Consider the following 23,662-nt stretch of genomic DNA (forward strand, 5'->3'; position numbering starts at 1 on the left):
GCTGTCTGCTGCTGTCAGATCTGTTGAAGAAGACATTTAAAGAGAATAAGAATTAACAATACAATCCTGATAATTAATGCATAGGTGAGCATCCAGGAGAGATAAAATAGCCTTTTTATACTATGCCAAATTAAAAAAAAATAATTGTCAAAGCCATAACTTCTGTCCCTAATATTTAATTTGTTTTTTTAGGGGGGGGCAATAATAGTGAGAAAGGTGATGATATATATATATATATATATATATATATATATATATATATATCCCCTCCTGGGTTATTCTCTCCTTGGTAGAAGAAGGCTGATCCATGGCCAGGTACACATCTCTTACTAGCACCAATATAGGTGTCATGGCAGTCTGAGGAAAAAAACCACAAGCATACCCTCTCCCACTGATGAGCAGGGTAGCTTGTGGATAACATTGGAGGAAGATAGGAGTTCTTTCTATGAAGGATATGCTCTCTAGGAGAGACACGCAGTGCTTGTATGCTGGGCTAAGCCCCTTGCGATCAAAACTGAGAAAGTTCATATGAGAAGGGAATCTCAGTTAAGGCCAGATGAGGATCTCTCCTCACCTCTGGTGAGGTAGTCCTGTCCAACAGCCCCTAAAGAACTCTGTTGATTCTCTGCACAATGGCTTGTCCCTGCATATTGCAGGGGATGCCAGTAGTGTGGAAAAATCTTCCATGATCCCAGAAAGTTATTGAATTGTTAAGACGCATGGGCAGGGCCATTATCAGTCTTAAGTGCCCAAGATACTCCCAAACCTACCATTGGTGACTTGATAACATTGATGGCTTTCTCCACAGAGAGGGTAGGGGAATAAACAAAGGTAAAACAGGTATCTATTATCACATGAACATATTTAAAATTGCCAGATGGGGCATAGAGCTTAACTTCCATCTACAGATGGCATTTGGTGATGGAGGACTTTTATTGGTTAATTAATAAAGAAACTGCTTGGCCCAATAGGTCAGAACATAGGTGGGTGGAGTAGACAGAAAAGTATGTTAGGAATGAGGCAAATGCTTCAGGCTGTCGCCATAGTCAGTCACCATGCTTCTCCTTTCCAAGACAGATGCAGGTTAAGATCTTTCCTGGTAAGCGACCACCTCATGGTGCTATATAGAGTACTAAATATGGGTTAAAGCAAGAAATGAGAATTAGCCAAAAAGAGACGCCCCCAGTTAGTTCCTTGGGCAGCTGAGGAGAGGGAGCCTGAAAAGGCCAGTTCCTATAGCCATACTGATGAATTTCTTGCATATCACCATAGAACCTCCACCTGACGATAGATGAAGAAAATGACAGAGCCCCACCTTGGAGCACCGGACTGAGCTCCCAAGGTCCTGATGAGGAGCAGAAGGAGAGAGAACATGAGAAAGAAAGTCAGGACCGTGAGGGAACCTCCAGCTGGCGACAGATGGGGAAGGTGACTGAGCCCCACATTGGAGCACTGGACTGAGCTCCCAAGGTCCCGATGAGGAGCAGAAGGAGCGAGAACATGAGGGAGAAAGTCAGGAACGAGAGGGGTGCGTTCACTCATGGAGACGGTGGGACAGAACTAATGGGAGATCACCAACTCCAGTTGGAATGGGACTGATGGATCATGCGACCAAACCCGTCTCTCTGAGTGTGGCCAACAGCGGGGGCTGACTGAGAAGCAAAGGACAATGGCTCTGGGCTCTGATTGTTCTTCATGGACGGGCTCTGTGGGAGCCTTCTCAGCTTGGTCGATCACCTTCCTGGACCTGGGGGGAGTTGGGAGGACCTTGGTCTTAGCATAGAGTGGGGAACCCTGATGGCTCCTTGGCCTTGAGAGGGAGGGAGGGGAGGTATGGGTGGAGGGGAGGGGAGGGAAGGGGGAGAAGGAGGGGAGAGAAGGGGGAGAAGGAGGGGAGGGAGGGGGGAGGAGGAGGGAAGGAGATGGAAATTTTTAAATATAAAAAAAAATAAACCATGAGAAAAAAAAAAAGAAGCTGCCTTCAGCCAATGGCTTTACAGAGTAAAACCAGGCTTAAAGATATATATATATATATGAGAGAGAGAGAGAATACAGGGTCAGAGAGACATCATGTATCCCCACTGGAGACAGATGCCGGGTTTGGAACTTTACACAGTACACCACAGCCATGTGGGGGATACACAGATTAATGGAGATAGGTTAGTTTAAGATATAAGAGTTAGCCAGAAATATTCTTAAGCTATTGGCAAAACAGCATTGCAAATGATACACATTTCTTTGTGATTATTTTAGGAGGCTATGTGGCCAGGAAACAAACAAGTGGCCTCTCCCAAAAATTGGTACACTAATGTGGAGCTGACTATATCCATGTAAAATCTGAGAAAGCTTGAAAAGGAATTCTAGACACAAAAGAACAGAGTTAAGCATGGCTTCTTGGTAGCCACCTTTTTTGGGGGGGTGGGCTCTGTTTGCTGGCTCACTGAAGCTCCTGACTCAGCCTTGGCAAGAAAAGCTGCATGACTTCTTTATGAGCTGGCTTCCTTATTTGCCAGCACAAACAACTCTGAATCTTTCAGGAGGTCCTGTTACAGAGAATTTAAATAGGGTTAGTGAGCAGCATGTTACAAACTGCTTAATGATGTGACATAGACCCACTGTATACCAGGAACTGGGACAGAGTGCATGGCTTGCAGAGGTGGTGACATATCTCTGCCATGTTTGACTGGGTGGAGACAAAAGGCAAAGCAGCCTTAGACGTAGTCATGCCACTTAAAATATTAAAAAGCAGTCCTGGTCATAAGAGGATTACAGATGCACAATGAAGACAAATTGATATTAAAAACACCTCTAAGTGGATCACAATATGTTTAAAAATGTATGTAGGCTTGAGATAGAAGAAAAAGAGTATACAGAGTTATAAAAAGAAGTAAATGATTTTTAAATAAAAATAAAATCAAGTTTTTAAAGAGACAGTACAGTCATAGATTAAAGGAATAAAGAAAACAAGCCATGTAAAGATGGAATATAAACAGAGAGTCTGGATTATGTATATTCTTGTGGTTTCTTTAAATTTTTTGACTTGAAGGAACTAAGTACAGAAAGACATTACATTCTATGTGCTGCTAAGATAAACCAACATACATATTTTAAAGGTATCTTGACTTTAAAATTTGGGCCTAAGGATTTGTTGCTTTAGAAAAAAAGTTCTCTTTTTGTTTCCACAGAGGATGAAAACCTGTGGATACCTTCCAGACTAATGTGGTTTGATGAACCAGGTCCCCTGAAAGGTCTCTGGGAAAACTCCCAAAAATATTTTGCCCAAAGAAATGCAGGAAGTAGTTTGGAGATAAATATGCTCAAATCCCCCAATATTGTTTATAAATGTTTCTTTACATTTAAAGGGGGACATGCTATAGATATGAATACTTTGCAATGGTATGTATCTTGGTCTATTAATACAAATTTTAGGTCAATGTTTATATATATATATATATATATATATATATTTCTGCTCTTGATTAATGTATTATGCTTATGAATCTCATTTTATAATATAATGTATAATTAAAAATACAAGTTAATAGATAGTCATCTATAATAATGAAGTATGCAGTCATGTTATTTAGGTTTTCTAAATAGAGATATATTTCAGTTAGATAGACAATCTTCAAACATTTCAAAGACCTATGAATATGGCATTTAAAATATTTTAAGAACTTAGGACTTTCCATGAGAATGAGACACATCTGCTCCTGGCAGCACCAATCTACTTCAAGAGGATGATAGACATCAAAGAGTCTCCTTATGGAGTTTGTTAGTCACTTGGAAAAGAAACTGCTCTTTCCTGAACTGCTTGATGCTATGTTGTATGAATTGAGCATGCAGGACTCACAGAAAAATGACTGCTGAACTGGTCTAAAGGTGAGACGGTCCTTCAGGGTTGCTACTTTATGAAAGAATCTGATAAACATTCTGTAGGACACAGAAGAAAGCAACTGGGGGACTTTGCCATTACAAGGCAGAACAGATTTTCAAATTTCCTGTTTCATGGAAAAGTATGCTGTATATGATGGGCCTGTAGGATAAAGACTGGATGCCTCGACATTACAGAACTTTGGGTGACTGTCCAGAAAGCAAGATGTCTCCTTCAATACTAGAGTTTTGGAAGTTCTTTACAAGAACTTCCTGTTTACATGTACTTCCTGTTTACTGAAGTAATATTATATCCTTCTGAAGTCTTTGATGAATTTGAAAAATAAATATTTATAGTTATAGTTTTTCTTAGTTATGATAAAAGATAAAGTATATATAAATGTTGTAACTATAATTCTTGCTTGATACTTGTTTTGTTATATGTAATTTTGATATGTTAAATAAAAAACATTCCTTTTTATTTAGAAAAGGGGAGGTGATATATGATGTGAATACATTTTATTGCCATTGGCTAATAAAGAAGTTGCTTTCAGCAAATGGCTTAACAGAGTAAAACCAATGAAAGACTTATATAGGGTATGCAGAGTCAGATAGACACCATGTAGCCCTTCCAGAGACAGATGTATGAACAGAAATTTACCTGGTAAGCCACTGTCACATGGCAATACACAGATTAATGGAGATAGGTTAGTTTGAGACATGAGAGTTAGCCAGAAATATGCTTATGCTGTTGCCTGTACAGTACTGCAAATTATACAGATTTCTGTGTGATTATCTTGGGAGTCTATGCAGCTGAGAAGCAAACAAGTGGCCTCCCTCATCAAGTCCACGTAGAGGGGGGTAGAAAGGGTTTAAACCAATTAACCCTGCCACATAATTGTTTTTAATTATGAGATGTTGGAGGGAGGGCTGCTTGTTGGGTCCCAGCTGCTCAGCCCCCAAATAATCACACAGAAACTGTATTAATTATCACTGCTTTGCCTATTAGCTCTAACTTCTTATTGGCTAACTCTTACATCTTAGTTTAACACATTTCTATTAATCTGTGTATTGCTACAAGGCTGTGGCTTACTGGCTAATGTTCTCAGCATCTGTCTCTGGATGTTCCATGGCTTTTCCCAGCATTCAGCATAGCTTTTTATGTTTACCTAAGTTCTGCCCTGCTATAGGTCCAAAGTAGTTTCTTTATACATTAAAAGTAATCACAGCCCAGAGAGGAGACTCCCACATCACCTCCATTTTCTGTTGGAAATTTTAGCCTACAGGCCTTATAGTATCCAACAGACTTTTCTACAAAGCAGAAAATTTCAAAGACAGTTCTACCTATATTGGCACTCACTTTCTTTCATGTCCTGTACAATGTCTAGCAGACTCTTTCATTAAAAAAGAACCCCAAAGGACCATCTCACTTTTAGGCAAGTTCAGCAGTCATTTCTCTGTGGGTCCTACATGTCCAGTTAAGCAGCTAGACAAGAGCAGTTTCTTGCCCAAATGACTATCAAATTCCATAAGGAGCCTCTTTGATGCCCATCTTCCTCTTGAAGTAACTGGTGCTGCCAGGAGCAGATGTATCTTATTGCTAAACAGAATTTTGGGAGAAAGAAGGACGGAGTTAGAGGGAGAAGCCATTGAGCCTCTAGAGACAGACACTGGGAAATCTAGCTGGTAAGACATAGCCTTATGGCAATACACAAATTACTAGAAATTGATTAAACTAAGATGTAAGAGTTAGCAAATAAGAAGTTAGAACTAATGGGCTAAGCAGTAATTTAATCAATATATTTTCTGTGTGATTATTTCAGGGCTGAACTGCCAGGAACCAACAAGCAGCCACTCCTCCAAAAAAATTGTTGCCCACGTGGTCAACTAAATTCATGTAAAACCTGAAGGGGCTTAAAAAGAAATTTTAGACACAAAAATACAGAGTTTAACACAGTTTCTTGCTGTTTGCTGCCAGCATGCTGCAGCTACCTTAAGAAAGGTTTTCTTGATTCAGCCATAGCCATTGTGAAATGCCAGTTTTCTGAGCCATGCTGCCAGTGTGACCTCTGACTCTCTCGGGAGGTAGAGCATTTGGATGGGGTTTGTGAGCAGTATTCTGCAGCTTGATTAATGGCAACGTGAACTAGCAGTGTGCCTGAAAGTGGGGCAGTGTGTGTGGCTCTAAGATGCACTAGCGGCTTCACTATGATGGACTGGGTAGGCAGGCAAGCAGAAAGTACCATATATATCCTGGTAATTGTGCAGCTTAAATTTTAGACTGGGTAGGCAAGCAGGAAGTAGTGTATATATAGTAATGGCATAGCTTAAGTTTTAAGTAGCACTTGTGTTTAGCATTTATTTTAAAAAGCACTCCTGGACAGTAAAGAATTACAGATATGCAATAAGTACAAATCCAAATGAGTCATTATATTGGATAAATGTATGTGGGCTTGGAAGAGAGAAGAAAAAGAGTATAGAGAGTCATAAAATAAAGGTAATGTTTTTAAAAAGAGGGTAAAGTCTTTAAAGAGACATAGTACAGATAGTCATAGTTTAAAAGGAGTAAAGAAAAATAAGCTACACAAAAATGGAAAACTCACAGAGTATGGAATATATACATATATATATATATATATATATATAGTGTTATTTTTTAATTTTTTGACTGTGAATGAGCAAAGTACAGAGACAGTTTGTTCTATGGGCTGCTAAGCCAAACAAGCATGTATATTATAAAGGTATCAGGACTTTCAAATTTGTGTCTAAGGATATGATGCTTTGGAAAAGAGGTTCTTCTCTTGTTTCCACAGAGGATATGAACCTGTGGATTACTTCCAGACTAATATGGTTTGATGGACCAAGATCCCCTGAAATGTTGCCATGAACACTCCCAAAAAGAAAATACATTGTCCAATAAACAGCAGGAAGTAGTTATGAGAAAAACTATGCCCATAATCCCAAATATTGTTTGTAAATATTTCTTCACATTTAAAGGGGGATATTCTATAGAGATGGAAACTTTGCATTGATATGGATACTGCTTTATTGATACAAATTTAAGTTCCATTTTGTTATACTGTATATATGTATTTATGATCTTGATTAAGGTATTATGCTTGCCCAGCTCACTTAAAAATATAATGTATAATTAAGAAATATAGGTTAATAGATAATCACCTATAATAATCAAGTTTGTGATCATGTTAGTTAGATTTTATAGATAGACAGATGATGAGAGAGGGACATTTGTTCATTCCTTGCCACCTGGCTAGTTAATACCCGAAATAATAACACATAAACTGTATTAATTTCATCATTGCTTGGCCCATTAGCTCTAGCTTCTTATTTGCTAACTCTTACATATTAATTTAAACCATTTCCACTAATCTGCATCTTTCATGTAATGGATTAAAAAGATGTCTTTTGAAATATTTTCCAAGGCCTAAGAAACTCGTTCATTGTGGGGGCTATTCTTCATTCCCTGAGGTAATAAAGTCCACTGATTTTTCTTGACTGTGTTATGCATGTTAGGCTTCCATAATGTAAAGGCAAAGTAGTCTCTATTCTCTGGTATTAGGGAAATTTATAAAAGGAAAACTTTAATATTTAAAACTAAAATATAATAAAGTAGAAGAATAGCACTAGGGTGGGGTAAGCCTGGGTGCTTGGATCCCATTTTTTCCATTTGATCATTAACTGCATGGAGATACTGCAGGAGGCAGTAACATCCAAATCTCTTGGGAATAACAAATATAGGGACATTATATTTACTTGTGGTCAGGTCTATGTACCTTGTCTTTATCTATTCTGTAACTAATTCCTTTAGGATTGACAGTGTTGGTTCTATTAAAAAGCCTCTGTTACAAATAGAATTTCTGATTTGAGAGCTCTGTAAATGAAATGGGGCTAGGAGGCTCAATCATTGTGAATTTCTAAGAGACAGTGGCCCTTAGAATTGGAAGTGTGACTTATGCTTAGCTTTGCAATTTGCTAAACCTGTCTTTTCATGGACCTGAAGGGTAGCAAAGAAAACTCTGTCATCAGTAGTTAGGATAGCACCCATATTTTCCAGGATGTCTCTGCCCCAGAAGTTTCTTGGTACCATAGAAATGATAGGGGGAATGGCTCCTTTGTTGCCATCAAGGTCATAGGCCCAAGACTGGGCCTATGGTAAGTTTTGAATTTTGTTGACCTTCTACTCCAATATGGGAGACTTAGATCTAAATTTCCAATGGGGGAAGCAGAGCACCTCCATTTCTATTACTATGGTGATGTCTACACCTGTGTTCACCAAGCCTAAATGTCACTATTAGGGAACATGGAAAATCGGGAGTGTTCAATAGATTTTTGAATTATCTGAGTTTCCTCTTGCTGGCAGGGCTGAAGAGCACCCCACCTGGAGTTTAAAGGGGTAGGTACTACAGCAGTTTGTGATCTGCAATCCTTTGCCCAATGAAACTGTTTATTGCATCTGGGATATTGGATTCTGTTTTGCCTGGTGGCAGTCATGCCACAGATGGTCCAGTTTGTTGCATCCCCAGCAAGATCTATCTGTTTGTGGGCCCTTGCATATATTGTTGGCATAATGCATGTCTGTCAGGACAGCATCCAGTGAGCAGTGAGGGCACTGAAGGAATCATTACTGTGATCAAGATCTCTTATGACCAATTACCACTTGTGAATTTCCTCATTGCAGACTGCTATAACCACATTGCAGGTGGGGGTATTAAGCTCTTCCCAAACCAATTGTTTGATTAACATTTCCCTAGTTGGGCCTGGGTCTGCTCTCTACCCTCCTGCCTTATTGACATGTGTGAGAAAATTAGTAAAAATTTCCCCTGGCTGTTGAATAAGATTGTGAAAGTAAGCTGAAAGGTCCCACAGGGTGCATATCTTAAGAGCATTGAAGGCCAGGTTAGGAACCTTTGGTAATAGGCTTGATAGTCAATCTGTGCCTAATGGATTGGATGAACAAACTTAACTCATCAGTGAGAATGTCAAAAATACCTGGAACATTAATTAAGAGGTTCCTTCATGCTTGATCTTCTGTTTGATCCTCATAAACTGGTTTCCAACTAAGAAAGGCAACCAGCTCCAGCACAGCTTTGAGCAGACTGTACCAATCAAAGCACATCTATATTATCATTGTCCATTGAGTGAGGACCTGTTCAAAGTAAGATGACTAAGAGCCCAATTGATTATCCACCTTTCAAATAAAGGAGAGTTCAATTCTGGGGGTGGGAATCCAGGGATGATTAATGGCATTTCATCCCAGGTTGACCAGGAAGGCTTCTGCTGGTCTTTGGGGCCTCAGACAGGAGTAACTGGGACTGCAGTGACTGGGGGTCATATCGCAGTGCAAAGGAATTTCTGCCTTCAGGGGCAGGCAGATCTTACAGCACTTTACTCCAAGACAACCGCACCAGAGATGTCGCCTCCCACAGAGGGAGTGGAGCTGACAGAGAAGTGGCACATGTGGTCTTAACTCTGACTGTGCTCTGCTCAGTTAGTCTCACAGGGCTTGAACTGTATGTCTCCTCATCATCGGGTGATGTAGAGAGATCAGACATGGAAGAGGTGGAGGTGAAGGAGAGATTAGCCATTTTGTAGAGGGAAATAGCAAACTAGCATCAGTCAGAGAGACAACAGTAGTCCACAGGGCTGGAAAATTGTGTTGGACCTTCATGCTTTATGCTTAGTGGGGTATATCCCTGTTTTTTTTTTTTTTTTTTAGAGAATGACTGTATGCTCATACAGTTTCCAGATGAGGAGCACTGTTCAGGAGCCAAGCCTTGGTTCCACATCCTAATGGAACTGCCCTTATGTGGAGACCTCAGGCAAACCATAAGAGAAAAATATATATCTTCTTTAACTGAACGGGCAGACAAGTGTGATAGACAACACAAAAATAGGAAAGGATGGGGACTGAGAACACACATTGAGAGGCCTTTTCACCAAAAATAAACCATACTGGGGATGCAGTCCAACACTAAAAGTGGAAAGAGAGAAATGACTAGAACCTGTTCCAGTCAAAACCTAAAAATTACAGCCGCAATTAAAAAACAACTCTGACCAGGTGAGCTCAAAATGTATGCTAGAAGTCCCTGTTCTAGATGGCAGATGTAGCTGGGCCCTGATGTCTTCCTCAGAGAGGGGCTGAGAAAGTGCAAGTCAATGAGCACAGACACAAGAAGTCTAGTGAAAAGGATACAGCAAACTCATTCATTTTACAACAGAGAAAAACTAATAAACCCTTCCAGCACCCAAGCATCCTAAGCCATTGATATCACAGTGGTTGCCCCTCATTGGCTAGGCAGGATCAGAGTCTTTGACAGGCCAGGCAGACTTCTGGTTGGCTCCTTTGTCTGATAGGCCTTAACACCCCCCCCAACACAAAGAGAGACACACAGAGAAATACAGAGAGAAAGAGAGACAGAGAGAGAGAAGAGAGAGTTGGAGAGAAAAACAGAGTCATGCATACATACAATGGGTTAAAATATTTTCATTTTTGACAGGGAGGAAGTTGGTGTTTCTATGAAAGAGATAATGTTCTATCTATTACTTATGCTACCTATTCCAGTGATCTGATTTCTGTAGAGATCATGCTGGCCTAGAATTCATGGAGATGCATCTGTCTCTGCTTCCCAAGTGCTGTCATTAAAAGTGGTTTTCACCACAGCTTGCTATTCCAGTGACATTCCAATGCCTCTGATAGGAGATTCAGCATATTCTAAGTCAGATCTCAGCCATGTTCAGAGTTTCTGAAACTCTCATATCCAACATCTGATGAGATTTACTGAATAAGAAATATTTTATATAATAGCATTTTAAATTATACCAAAGGCTTATTGCTAACTTCAAAAACCATTTTAATACTCAGTATCTAACTTCATTTCTGACATAGTCGATGACTATGTCAAATCCTCATTGACTAGGTGGGTGTTATGTGTATATTGTATCTCAGTATAAGAAATTGAATAATGTGTCCCCATGCCGTTCTGCTGCTCAGAGAATATCCTGCTTCCCCAAGAGCTAAGACACACTTTATTCACTCCAGATAACAAAAAGGTGTTAACAGAGGTTTCTCTCCTGCCCGGTTCCCACAGTCGTTAAGTCCTAAAGAAATCACACAGAGGTCTACATTAATTATAAACTTATTGGCCTAGTATCTCAGGCTTTTTTTAAACACTTATAACTTATATTAGCCCATAATTTTGTCTGTATGGCTTGATACCTTTTTCAACGAGGCAGTCACATCTTGCTTGCTCTATGTCTGGCTTTCTCTCTCTCTCCCTCTCTGGGTGACAACTGCAGACTAAAACTTCCCTCTTCCCAGAATTCTCGTTGCTCCACCTCTACTTCCTGCCTGGTCGCCCCACCTATATTTTCTGCCTGGCTATTGGCCAATCAGCAGTTATTTAAAATACAATTGACAGGGTACAGACCATTGTCCCACAGCAAAAGGGCATTTCTTATTCTAATTTTCTAAAGGGAACTTCCATTAAATTAATAATTTAAATGTTTGTATGTCTCTGTCTTCCACATATTGTTTTTATGGTGGTTAACAAAAAAGTGCTTAAAGAAATATCTGCTACTTTATTATAAAAAGGTATATATATATATAAATGTTTCTGAAGAACTTTTTAAAATGTCACTTACAATGTAATTTCATGTCAGCTATGACTGACTGAATGAAATAATGAACAACTTAGTCCTCTGTCAGATCACAGAAGATGCTGAACCATGACTGATGAGACTGCTTCTCTTTAGGTGTCTACAGACCTGTGAGACTCCCACATTCTCTTTAATTCTACTTTTTGTTCCCCATAATCCCAGTAAGTTTTACAGTGGGAATATAAAATGAAAGAGCATCCATCAAAGCACTCCCAAACCTTTTTTATTTCTGATTTCAATATGTAAAGGGAAGAGGTGTTTCATTCACAATTTAGTGTAAATATATGTTGCAGGTGGAATTACTGTTCACACATACTGGAAATGTGAATTTCTGATGCTGAAAATTAAAGACATTTTATATATTTACTTGTGTGAAATTGAAATCCTTTAATTATTCTTCAGTGGGCTGTGGGAATTGTGGTATTCAAATATCTTTTTTAAATTATAATTTTAATGGGAATATTAAAATATTCCTAATTAACATTTGATACATAACTTCAGCTTTTGTCACATAAAAATTCTTTTCTAAATTACTTAATAAATTGCAAGACAAATCCTTTCTTGTCCTAAGGTGCTTCTTTGAAATACAACATAGAAGTGATAGATCAGCTAGACTTTGGCATAGGTAGTAAGGCTCAATTTTAGTCATCTAAGAACGGTTTCACTTTCCATAGCCATTTAAATCAGTCGTCTTCAACCTTCCTAACACCGTGACTCTTTAATACAGTTCCTTAAATTGTGGTGACCTCCAAGCATAAAATTATTTCACTGCATCTTCATTACTGTGATTTTCCTAATGCTATGAATCATGAAGTGTAAACAGTTTTTGTTTGGAGATAGAGCTTTGGCAGATGGGTTGAGAACTACAGCTTTAATTCTTTAAATAAGTATTTGCTAAGAGCAACTACTGAATGAACATATCTGCCTACTGTTCAGAGAACAGCTCAATCACCAAGAGCTGAAAATGTTATTTATTTTCTGCAGATAGCCAAAGGCTGTAAAAACCCAGAAGTTCCCATGAAAGAAAAAAGATACACTGACAATTGCCCAGGTGCTCAGCAAGTTCAGGCATAAGCTATGAGGCACCATCACTGTGCTAATTCCTTTCCACAGACCCTATTACCTTTTCTCTTTACTCAGAATCGTCTCATCTTCATGCAAAAAGCCCCAGCGTCTGTTCTCTTTACTTCTAGAGAGCTTTTATACTCCTTAACAATCTGTGAGCTAAAACTGAGCTGCAGAATATCCAAGCTTATCAGTAAGGATAATCTCTCATGATTTACACACATTCCATCAAAGAGAAAGTAAAGAAAGCTCATTTTAATAATTCTCTCACTGAGTGTAGAAGGGATAAAAGCTTCCTTCACATGTTCATAGGTTGTGAGTACCTCTCAAAGATTGAATGGCATAAATACATAGTATTCATGTGGAGGAGGACCTAAAAACTAACGATGAAATGATACTTTCTACTACTCTCAAGAATGATCATTATGTACCCGAAGATCAGGAAATGGAGTGGCGATCATGAAATTTTACACAACCCAAAACCATCTTCCTCTGAAATCCCATGAAGATACCATCCCTGAAAACAAAATTTAAGACTCACAGTTCAGTGAGGAAGGAAAATAAACTTTTCCAAACGTAAAGCATCAAAGTCAGTTAAGACAGGGGCATGGTCAGCAGCCTGGCTTCAGAAGCTACCTCATTCTGTGAGTACACATGTATGTGTGCTTATATATGTGCATGTATATGTGTTGTGGGAATTCTTTAGTTTGCTGTGAATATGTTTTATTGCCACTGGTTAATAAGAAAACTGCTTTAGCTTGAGGCAGGGCAGAATATAACAAGGCTTAGATTTCCTAATCTAAGCAGAGATAGAGACAGAAAGAAGGCAGAGTCAGAGAGACACCATGTAGCTGCAAAGGAAAAAGATGCCAGAATCTTACCAGTAGGCCACAGCCTCATGGTAATACATAGATTAATAGAAATGGGTTAATTTAAGATGTTAAAGCTAACTAGAAATACACCTGAGCCATGGACCAGTGTTGTAATTAATATAGTTTTTGTGTGATTATTCTGGTCAGAGAGGCCAGGAAACCAACACACAGTCTTCATTTACATATATGCATGCATTATATATGTGGGAGAATCTCTGTGCACTCACCTGTATTGGTTTATATGTGTGCATTCATGTTGTACATACTTATGCATATATTAAATATGCATATTTGTGTGTATTTAGTATTTATATGTGTTTATATGCAAGTATTTGTATGTGTATACATGTGTATGTTGCTTAAGTGTGTATTTGTATATGCGTGCATATGTATGTTAGATGCATATGTGTACATTTTGTGCATTTATATACATATGTGTTTATGTATATATGTATACTTGTATAAATGCATGTATGTATATATATATATATGTGTACATAGGAATGAAGTTTTCTCTGTGCAAGGTATATCATGTATGTATGTTTTATTTTGTCTGTTTTGTGTATTTGTTTGTGGGTTTGATATACATATGATTGCATTTTTATGGATGCCTGTTAAGGCACATTTATTTGTGTAGGTAAATGAATATGTGTATGCCTGCTAAATGAGTTGTGTATGTTTGTATGATTATAATGTGCATGTGTATTTGTGAGGATATTCATGCATTTGCACATTTATCTGTGTATACATGTATATACTATGCATGTATGTATGTCTTTATATATTTGTGTTTATGATTTTGTGAATATGCATGTGTATATTTGCATTGGCATTTATGGTTTTGTATATGTGTGCACAGTGTACATTTCAATCTATGCAATCATAAATAGGTATAAATCATAAATAGGTAAAAATCACAGAGGGCAAGCAAATAGAACACAAGCAAATTAATGATGTAAAATGAAAGGATCATAGAAAAAGAAATGACATGATTATTGAGACAAAATCTAAGTCTAAAAATCTGCAAATATTATTTAAAGTTTGAATGCTTACCTGCTAAGTCCCTGGCATTATCAAGGACTAATAGTTTTGCTTTCTCCATTATCTGTCCTTCTCAGTGCTGCGTATGCAACTGGTCTTTCCAACTTACACTGCATAAATAATTCAAGCTAGCAATAGGCCGAGTTGGAGCATTCTTATATATTCTCATTGGAAGAAATCATTCATTACTTAAGTATTATTATTTTTCTAGCAGTTTATTAATTGATAATTACAAATTTATGATTCTCAATTATGCAAATTGTTCTAGAAGAGGAGATATGCTTTAAGTAAAGTAAATTAGGAATACCTAAATTGTTATAGCCTTTCATCATAACAAAGCAATTAAAATTTAAATTAAAGTACAATGAAATGAAAATACAGTTTACTATGCATAACGCAAGCCAGCCAGATAATGTTGGTTGTAAATAAGATGAGTGGAAGTCATGACTGGGCTAATATCTGACAACATTAGATTTAGAAAATGCTTTCTAACATATGAATAGAAAATGCAAAAAGAATTGCCTGCTTAATAACTTACTAAAGTTTTCATAAATCATATAGCTAATTAACAAAGCAAAGAGAAATTAAATATATGTCATGTGAGGGTAAAATTAAGTAAATATAAGTAATATACCTACTAATCACTTTTATCAAGAGGAATATTGCACTGTAAACGTTCATGTAGGAAAATATTGTATTATTGGACATTTACACAACAGCAAAATTAATATAGAGGATTATGGATCTGGGTGATGGAAATTCATTTTGCTTTGCCATATTAGAGGCAGGTATGGTAACGATAGATTTAAGAACAAATGGCTGATGAGCCACCTGGTGATCCTGAAGAGGAGTCTATGTGGTACTCAAAGTAAACAGGGGCCTGCAATCAAGTTCAAATCCTTTCAAATACTGAGTTTCTACAATTAAATGAACTGAATCTTTATTAAATGCTTGAAATTCTATCATGTTCCTAGATGTACTATTATACCTTGTTGACATAAACTCTATGACCCTTGAACTTTTCTCTTTTGAGCTTCAATGTATATAATCTGGAAACATATCCCCTTGATCTTGTTTTGTTCTTATTGCTCTAGCTAGAGTATGATGTTAAATAGATATGGAGAAAGAAAGTGGGCAACCTTGTCTTGTTCTTGATTAGTGGAATCACTTTGAGTTTCTCTCCACGTAATTTGATGTTGGCTGTCGGCTTACTGTATATTGATTTTATTATGTTTAGATGTGTTCCATGTATCCCTGATCTCTCCAAGAACTTTATCATGAAGGGGTGTTACATACTGTAGAAAGCTTTCTCAGCATCAGAGATGATCATATGTTTTTTATTAGTCTATTTATATGGTGGATTACATTGTTAGATTTTTGTAAGTAGTACCATCCCTATATCTCTGGAATGAAGCCAGCTTGATAGTGGTAGATGACTTTTCTTTGATATGTTCTTGGATTCAGTTTGCCAGTATTTTTATTGAACTTTTTTGCATCAATATTCATGAGGAAGATGGGTCTTTAATTCTCTTTTTTGATGACACTATGTGTAGTTTGGGTATCTGGGTAACTGTAGCCCTGTAAAAAGAGTTTGGCAATGTTTCTTCTGTTTCTATTGTGTGGAATAATTTGAAGATTATAGGTAATAACTCTTCTTTGAAAATCTTATAGAATTGTGTGATGAAACCATCTAGCCCCAGACTTTCTTTTGAGAGACAATTGATGACTGCTTCTATTTCTTTAGGGGTTATGGGTGTATTTAAATTGTTTATCTGATCTTGATTTAATTTTTATATGTGATACCTATCCAAAAGATTGTCCATTTGTTTTAGATTTTTGAATTTTTGGAACTCAGAGTTTTGAAGCATGATCAAAGGGTTTTTTGGATTTTCTCATTTTCAGTTGCAATATACCCCTTTTCTTTTCTGATTTTGTTAATTTGGATGTTCTCTCTGCCATTTTGTTAGATTGGATAAGAGTTTATCTATTTTGTTGATTTTCTTTAAAGAACCGGCTCTTTGCTTTATTGATTCTTTGTATTGCTTTCTTTGTTTCTATTTTAGTGTGTTCAGGCCTCAATTTAGTTATTTCCTGTCTTCTACTCCTCCTGAGTAAGTCTGTTTCTTTATGTTCAAGAGTTTTCAGGCTGTCAAGTCGCTAGTGTGAGATTTCTCCATTTTCTTTATGGGAGCAATTAGTGCTTACATAAAACTTTCCTCTTAGCACTGCTTTGAGTACATTGTGCCTTCATTTTCTTTGACTTCTAGGAAGTCTTTCATTTCTTTTTTTTATTTCTTCCTGGACCCAGTGGTGATTCAGTTAAGCATTATTCAATTTTCATGAGTCTGTAGATTTTCTACAATTAGTGTTGTTGAACTCTAACTTTAAGTCAAGCTTATCTGATAAGGTACAGTGGATTATTCCAATGTTTTTTATATCTGTTAAGATTTGCTTTGTTACTGAGTATGTAGTCAATTTTGGAAAAGGTTCCATGAGGTGTTGAGAAAGACATATATTCTTTTGTGTTTGGGTGAAATGTTCTACAGATATTTGTTAAGTCCATTTGAGTCATGACATCTGTTAATTCTCTTATTTCATTGCTAAGTTTCTTTCCAGAAGAGCCCTCCATTGGTAAGAGTGGGGTGTTGAAGTCTCCTACTATTAGTGTGTGGGGTTTGATGTGCTGTTTAAGCTTTAGTAATATTTATTTTACATCCATTGGTGCTTTCATATTTGGAGCATAGGTGTTCAGAATTGAGATTTTTATCTTGATGGATTTTTCCTATGGTGAGTATGAAATATATTCCTCCATCTCTTTTGATTGATTATAGTTTGAAGTCTATTTTGTTAGATATTAGAATGACTACACCCACTTTTTATTACATCCATGTGATTGAAAAATCTTTCCCCAACATTTTACTCTGAGGTAATGTCTGTCTTTCAGGTTGAGATGTCTTTCTTTCATGGAGAAGAAGGATGGATCCTGTTTTTGTTTCCATTCTGCTAATGTGTTTCTTTGTATAGGTGAATTGAGTCCATTGACATTAAGAGATATTAAAGACCCATGATTGTTAACTTCCATTACATTCTGGTGGTAGTGTTTGTGTGCTTCCCTTCTGTGGGGTTTGTTGGTATTAGGTGTGAGGTAATCTGTTACCTGTGGTTTTGAGGGTGCAGTTCACTTCCTTAGTTGGAGTTTTCCTTCTAGTACTTTCTGTAAGGCTGGATTTTTGGGTAGTTATTCTTTAAATCTGGTTTTGTTTTAGAATATCTTCTTTTCTCTGTCTATGAATATTGAAAGTTTTGCTGGATCTAGTAGTCTATGCTTGCACCTATGGTCTTTAGTGTCTGAAGCATATGTGTCCATGGCCTTCTGGCTTTCAGGGCTCCCATTGAGAAATCAAGTGTAATTTTTATAGGTCTGCCTTTTTATGTTACTTGATGTATTTCATTTGTGGCTCTTAATAGTCTTTCTTTATTCTGTATGTTTAGTGTTTTGATTACCATATGGATGGGACTTCTTTTTTGGTCCAGTCTATTTGGTGTTCTGTAAGCTTCTTGTACCTTCATAGGCATATCTTTCTTTAGATTGAAAGTTTTCTTCTTTGATTTTGTTCAATATATTATCTGTGCCTTTGAGCTGGTGTTCTTCTCTTTCTTCTAACCCTATTATTCTTAGGTTTTGTCTTTTCATAGTGTCCCAGATTTCCTGGATGTTTTATGATTTGTAAGACTTAACATTTTCCTTGACCAATGAATCTATTTCCTCTACCATATCTTCAACACCCAAGAGTCTATCTTCCACCTCTTGTAATCTATTGGTTATGGTTGCCTCTGCAGTTCCTGTTCATTTACCCAGATTTTCCATTTCAAGAATTCCCACTGTTTCTGTTTTCCTTATTGTCTCTATTTCAATTTTCAAGTCTTGAACTCTTTACTTCACCTGTTTGATTGTTTTTTTTTTCTTGGTTTTCTTTAAAAGGTTTATTGTTCTCTCCCTTTTTTTGTCTTTTCCTCCATTTTAAAGGTAATTCTTCCTTTTCTCTTTAAGTGTCTCTATATTCTTAATAAGGTTATATTTAAGGATGTTTTCTTCTGCTTCTTCCAGGTTAGAATGTTCAGGCTTTCCATCTGTAGGACCACTAGGTTCAGGTGTTGACTTATTGATCTTTAGGTTGTTGAATGTATTCTTGCATTGGTACCTATCCATCTCTTCCTCCAAGGAATTTAGGTGGGGCTTGTGCTTTGGGGGTTTCTCTTCCTCAATGGTGCAGGTGGGGACTGTGCCTTAGGTGATCGCTCTTCTTCCTGGTGCAGGCAGGGCTATGCCTCTGGTAATCACTGATGCAGATCCGGGGGCTCTTCTTCAGGAGAAATCATGGCTGAGACTCCAGAGATTGTAGATGCAGTGGGGTATGGTTACAGGTATGTGGTGGTTGTTCCCATGTCTTTACTTGGTGGGGGTAGCCAGATGTGCCTCACGGAGCTAGGGTCTAAAGAGTTCTGGACAGTTCTTTCTATAATTACTTTTCCAAACATAGGCTAATTCTAGTCTCCCCTAATGTACATTGTTTACAATTAATTCCCATATTTCTAAAGCTAGTAATCAAATATACAACACATATTTCTGGTAATTGAGAACCCATATTTTATTTCTACAGAACTTCTGTCTCTTGTTCATGGAAATAAACTTCTTTAGAACAATACGATTTTAATCAGAAATTGTAATTCTTTCAAAGATTTCTACTTGCAGAGATCATTAGACATATACCTTGTGTATTTAACTTTACACAAAGAACCACAGGCAACAATGAGAAGTTAAGAGTGGGAGAAATGGTACACATGATTTGGCTATCCGATACTAAATGATCAGTGTGCAAATATATAAACAAATAATGGTATACAAACCGAACAGGTTGTATGTGGGAATATATATGTATAACAATAATGAAAATTTTTCCCATGAATGAGAGCAAAGAGGGTGAGTAACATGGGGCTTTGGATGGATGAAAGGCAAGAAGAAATTATATGCTATCATCTAAAAAACAAAATAATTCTAAAATGTGTACAAAAGAAATGAAGACAGTGTAAACAAACAACAAATATATTGTCAAGAGTTAAGCAGGCATATTATCAATGTAGTTTACACCTGTCATAGTTACCTGATAATTGCTTTAATGTATAAGTCTGAAGCATAGAGATTCAAAAGAGGATTTTATTAAGTTTGCTGGCCTTTGAGTGGCCAAATATGGATTTTTGCTCATGGTCTCTGAAAATACCTTAAGCCACCTTATTTCCTCAAAGGATATGTGTACAAGGCATCTACAAGTATCTGTACTTTGAATCTGTCAGGAAAATAACTTTGTGTTCAGCAATCTATTCATCTTTAATAATGCAGTGTAAAGTTCATGTTGTTCAGATGCTAAGTCACAGACTATTCAGTCTAAAACCTTTACAAGTTTGACCTTTCAGGAAAAATGTAGATCCATGTGTCCATGCATGGGCTGTGGGAAATATGTCTTCACTCATCTTCCAATAGTGTATAATAATTCTTAAAATCTTAGTTTACTTTTATACAAAAGGTTCTAACACTGCATACTTTTAAGGGTCAGTTTCCATACCTAATGCAAAGAAGAAAATGTATGCTGATAGAATCATTTTATTTTCTGCACTCCTTGTTTTCAACATCTTGGAAATATGATGAAGTAAAATTAACACGAACGGTAAATGTTTCTTCTCCCCCTTTCTGTTCATCTTTGCATTATGGTAGCATTGATTGCCCTTGATCTCACTCACAGAGCTTCCATTATGTCCCTCTTTTCATGGTTCTGTGCTAGAATAAGCTAGAATAGACTCAGAGACTGTACACTTATGGTAGATGTATGAGTTGGCTAGTTTTATGTCAACTTTACACAAGCTAGTCACTGGAGTGGAGGGAGCCTCAATTGAGAAAGTGTCTCTAAGGTCGGACTGCTATCAAACATATAGGAAATTTTCTCAATTAGTAATTGATGACAGTGTGTCCCTCTCATTGTTGATTGTACCACCCTCGGTTGGGGTCTATTTAAAAAAAAAAACAAGTGGAGCAAACCATGAAGATCAAGCTTCCATGGTCTCTGCATTAACCCCTGTCTCCAGGTTCATGCTCTGTTTGAGTTCCTATCCTGACTTCCTTCAGTGATGTGGAAATTTATGGCAAATAAACCTTTCCTCCCCAACTTTCTTTTTTGTCATGGTGTTTTATCACAATAATATTTATTCTAACCAAGACAAGGTATAAAATTAAAAGTCTGTGATGAAGAGGTGAACACAAGAAAAAATCTTTCAATTACAAGAAAATGGAGTTTGAAAAGAAAATACTAGGCTTTGGTAAGATGGCCTCAGTTGGTAAAGGTACCTACCACCAAGCTGATGACCCAACTTCAATCCCCAAGACCCCAACGGTGGATGTGAAGAGATGCATTTGTGCTGTGACTTGCACCAATATATCATGTGAGAATATACATGTCTGAATGCACATACACACATATACCTATACAATAGATGTATTGTCCTAGTTAGAGTTATCACTGTGAGGAAACACGATGATAGATAGGAAACATTTATGAGGTAATGGCTTTCATATTGCTGTTTATTATTATGAAAGTCAGAACAGGAATTGATACAGGGCAGGAACCTGGAGGTGGAAGCTGATAGTGAGGCCATGGAGGAGTGCTGCTTTCTGACCTTGCTCACAAGGCTTGTTCAGTCTGCTTCTGTTTGCAACCCATAACCATCAGCCCAAGGAAGGGACCATCCACAATGGGCTGAGAACTCCCTCATAAGTCACTAATTAAGAAAATGTCCTAAATGATGTGTGTACTGCCCAATCTTATGGAGGAATTTTTTTCAATCAAGGCTCCCTCTTGTCAGATGACTGTAGCTTGGATCAAGTTAACATATAACTACCTAGCACATATAAATAACATAGTTTTCAATTTTTAAGAAGAAATGTTCTAAAGGTCAGAAACATTTACATTTAACTTGAAATGAAGCAAAGACCAGTTCCATCAAGAACATTACACGAGTGTACAAGCATTATCAACTGACAAAAGTCCTGGCTACAGTTACCGTGGAACTCAAAAAGCCCTTTCTGCAACCTGTGGATTCCCTGGTCAAATCTCTCTATATGACTTCCTGGCCACCAGAGATTTCCCTCATCACTCATCCATATGCATTTCTTGTCATAAGCAAGAATGTCTTTAATTTTCTTCAAAGTCTCATTGTGGAAATTTCCAACAATTATGTGAACTCTACAGAGAAGTTTCTGAACCCTCTCTCAGCTACAAGTGCCCATTGCTGTCATCTGAGAAATTAGGTCATCAGTACACTGGGCAGCTGCTCCTGTACCACAGTGTAAATCACTTCATTCCCTGCATTAATAGGAAAGTTCTAGCAGTGTGCAGCAGAGGCACATATCCTGCAAGGAAGCGCTAGCAGCAGGAAGTCCTCAAAAGAGCCATTTTCTACTTTCTGTGTAGTATTTCACTCAGGTGAGCAGTGATGTAGAGAAGGAATGAAAGTAAATCAGAAGGAGGATGTGGGTAAAGATTGATGTATGAAAAAAAGAATAAATTTTTAAAAAGTGTATAAAATAGCAAGACACTACAATAAGCATGATACTGAAAACAACAAAGGAATAACAGATAAAGTTGACCTATTTGTACTATTCTGAACCTCACAGTATTTTCTAAATCCTTTTCCTTAGACAATGAGCCTATGGAAATGACTTGCTTACTGATACATTACATCCAAAAAGTAAAACGTCAACAAAGGCATATTAGTCCAAATTGCTGAAATAGATTAGGGATTTTAAAATAAAAAGTTAATACACAAAACACTGAGGGAAGCAGGGCAATGTCAAAGGCAAAGCATTATCAAGACAACGGCTCCATGGTTAAAAACAGAAACAGTCCTGTTTTGCTGCTTCAGAAATCTGCTCCAAGGGAAGTCTAAAAATATGGAGCACAACTAGCATAAAATCTCTCAAGAACCTCTCATAGTTATGGCTTAAGCTGTGTGTTTCAAAAGCAGTCCTGAGAAGCTTACAAGCCTGGATGTCCAGTTCTGGTTCAGTCCAGGAACATTGAAAGTCTCTTATCTCCTCTAAAATCACAATTAGTAATTCAACACTGTTCATGGAAAGTCTAGGCCAATAGCCTGACTGCTGCTGCAACACCTCTTCCCAACCACTCAACCCATCCTGCTCAGAAGTATGCAGAGTCGGAGAGTCTCTTTAACTAAAGACTAAGAGCACCCTCTTTCTCCTGTAAGTGACTAAGAAGTAGGAATTGATTCATCTTCCCCACACTTTAGAAAGCAAGCTCAGGTGCTGTGGCAGTGAGATCACTGAAAGGACACGGGGAGGAGACTGTGAATTCTAGCAGGTGGTTACTTATGCAGGCTGACCATGGAGGAGTTAGAAGGACAGCAGCATCCATGCAGTCTTCTGAAGACCCAGAATTAGGAAATGTGATGCCTCTTTGTTTGTGCTTGAGACAGACTTCTTAACCAATGTTAGGTTGAAACTTCAAATCACCAGAGATAGAGCAGCACACTCCAGGTGCTTTTTTTCAAGTCCTGGGAAAGCATGGATTTGACAAATGTCATCCGTTAGTGAAGCAGTCTTTTTCTGGACATGTTAGGCAAAAAATAATACCATGTGAAAAGTTTCAGTAAGACCAGTGAAACACTAGAGAATGATTACAATGAGGGGTACAGAGCGTGGAAACTGAGGACTCTGTACCAAGACCAAGCAAACTGGGCCGGCTCCCCAAGTCTGACTTCTTCTTCCCCACCCCCCCGTATTTCTGTGAGTGGAATTCTGCTACAACACAGTAAACCCACTGCTGATATCGTGTCCCTTCTCAGCTCTGGCTCTGCGCCTAGAGCCTCCTGCATATTCAAAAGCTAATCATTTTTTGAGGGAAATGCCCATCACCACTGGTTTTAACAACACCTGTATCTGAAGCCTGTCATCACACAAAGAAAGTTAAGCTGACCTTTCTTTGGATGCCAGGGTTAACAGTGGCAGCATGGATACTTTATTTTGTTTGTTATTCATCCACAGAGAAAACAGCAAAAGGGAGCTGGAT

Source organism: Arvicola amphibius, chromosome 1 (assembly GCF_903992535.2).
Source record: "Arvicola amphibius chromosome 1, mArvAmp1.2, whole genome shotgun sequence".
In the NCBI taxonomy this organism is placed as follows: domain Eukaryota; kingdom Metazoa; phylum Chordata; class Mammalia; order Rodentia; family Cricetidae; genus Arvicola; species Arvicola amphibius.